The sequence below is a fragment of the Rhamphochromis longiceps genome, unplaced genomic scaffold (assembly GCF_057381845.1).
Source record: "Rhamphochromis longiceps isolate RC_006_pf unplaced genomic scaffold, R_longiceps_female_GT1.1 unmapped_scaffold_7, whole genome shotgun sequence".
In the NCBI taxonomy this organism is placed as follows: Eukaryota; Metazoa; Chordata; class Actinopteri; order Cichliformes; family Cichlidae; genus Rhamphochromis; species Rhamphochromis longiceps.
In genome coordinates this window covers 407809-410308 of record NW_028187227.1, presented here as the reverse complement: position 1 = coordinate 410308, position 2500 = coordinate 407809, and positions in this window count along the sequence as shown.

The window sequence follows — 2500 nt, the reverse complement described above, 5'->3', positions numbered from 1 at the left end:
AGTTGTCGTACCATAGGCACGAGGAGTGTGTGTGTGGCAAAGTGTTTCTGAGCGGTGTACCAGGGGCACGGAGAAAAGTTGTCGTACCATAGGCACGGAGAAAAGTTATCGTAGCATAGGCACAAGCAGTGTGTGCGTGTGTGTGGCAAAGTGTTTCTGCGCAGTGTACCAGGGGCATGTTTGAATTTACATTCTGGAGTACCAGGGGCACGAGGATTTTGCCAGTGGTGTTTTGCTTTGTCAGTGGGAGGGGGCTTAAGTGTGGGTCCACGGGGCATGCTGGAGGTCAAGGTCCATGCTGGATATGCGGTGGAGGGTAACTGCAGGAGAAGGAAAGCTAGTGGGGGATTAGAGCAGGGGAGGATGTGCGTCCCCGGGGCCTGCTGGAGGTCAAGGTCCATGCTGGATATGCGCTGGAGCGTAACTACAAGAAAGGTAAGCTAGTGGGGGACTAGAGCAGGGGAGGATGTGCGTCCCCAGGGCATGCTGGAGGTCAAGGGCCATGCTGGATATGCGGTGGAGGGTAACTGCAGGAGAAGGAAAGCTCATGGGGGATTAGAGCGGAGGAGTATGTGGGTCCTCGGGGCCTGCTGGAGGGCAAGGGCCATGCTGGATTTGTGGTGGAGGGTAACTGCGGGAGAAGGAAAGCTAGTGGGGGAGTAGAGCAGAGGAGTATGTTGGTCCCCGGGGCCTGCTGGAGGTCCAGGTCCATGCCCGATGTGAGTAGCAGCAGGGCCAGCGCGCCCAGGAGCACATCTTTTTCGACCGTAAAGGGAGACAGGAGGCCGACTCACTGCCTCGGCTAAATGGAGAGGGAATTTCAGAAGGGCCAGGGCAAAAGCATGGACCTTTTCAGCTGTAAGGGAGGCAAGAGCAAGGTGTGATGTAGGTCCCCGGGGCCTGCTGGAGGTCCAGGTCCATGCCCGATGTGAGTAGCAGCAGGGCCAGCGCGCCCAGGAGCACATCTTTTTCGACCGTAAAGGAGACAGGAGGCCGACTCACTGCCTCGGCTAAATGGAGAGGGAATTTCAGAAGGGCCAGGGCAAAAGCATGGACCTTTTTCAGCTGTAAGGGACGCAAGAGCAAGGTGTGATGTAGGTCCCCGGGGCCTGCTGGAGGTCCAGGTCCATGCCCGATGTGAGTAGCAGCAGGGCCAGCGCGCCCAGGAGCACATCTTTTTCGACCGTAAAGGGAGACAGGAGGCCGACTCACTGCCTCGGCTAAATGGAGAGGGAATTTCAGAAGGGCCAGGGCAAAAGCATGGACCTTTTCAGCTGTAAGGGAGGCAAGAGCAAGGTGTGATGTAGGTCCCCGGGGCCTGCTGGAGGTCCAGGTCCATGCCCGATGTGAGTAGCAGCAGGGCCAGCGCGCCCAGGAGCACATCTTTTTCGACCGTAAAGGAGACAGGAGGCCGACTCACTGCCTCGGCTAAATGGAGAGGGAATTTCAGAAGGGCCAGGGCAAAAGCATGGACCTTTTTCAGCTGTAAGGGACGCAAGAGCAAGGTGTGATGTAGGTCCCCGGGGCCTGCTGGAGGTCCAGGTCCATGCCCGATGTGAGTAGCAGCAGGGCCAGCGCGCCCAGGAGCACATCTTTTTCGACCGTAAAGGGAGACAGGAGGCCGACTCACTGCCTCGGCTAAATGGAGAGGGAATTTCAGCAGGGCCAGGGCACAGGCATGGACCTTTTTCAGCTGCAAGGGAGGGAAGAGCAAGGTGTGATGTAGGTCCCCGGGGCCTGCTGGAGGTCCAGGTCCATGCCCGATGTGAGTAGCAGCAGGGCCAGCGCGCCCAGGAGCACATCTTTTTCGACCGTAAAGGAGACAGGAGGCCGACTCACTGCCTCGGCTAAATGGAGAGGGAATTTCAGAAGGGCCAGGGCAAAAGCATGGACCTTTTTCAGCTGTAAGGGAGGCAAGAGCAAGGTGTGATGTAGGTCCCCGGGGCCTGCTGGAGGTCCAGGTCCATGCCCGATGTGAGTAGCAGCAGGGCCAGCGCGCCCAGGAGCACATCTTTTTCGACCGTAAAGGGAGACAGGAGGCCGACTCACTGCCTCGGCTAAATGGAGAGGGAATTTCAGCAGGGCCAGGGCACAGGCATGGACCTTTTTCAGCTGCAAGGGAGGGAAGAGCAAGGTGTGATGTAGGTCCCCGGGGCCTGCTGGAGGTCCAGGTCCATGCCCGATGTGAGTAGCAGCAGGGCCAGCGCGCCCAGGAGCACATCTTTTTCGACCGTAAAGGAGACAGGAGGCCGACTCACTGCCTCGGCTAAATGGAGAGGGAATTTCAGAAGGGCCAGGGCAAAAGCATGGACCTTTTCAGCTGTAAGGGAGGCAAGAGCAAGGTGTGATGTAGGTCCCCGGGGCCTGCTGGAGGTCCAGGTCCATGCCCGATGTGAGTAGCAGCAGGGCCAGCGCGCCCAGGAGCACATCTTTTTCGACCGTAAAGGGAGACAGGAGGCCGACTCACTGCCTCGGCTAAATGGAGAGGGAATTTCAGCAG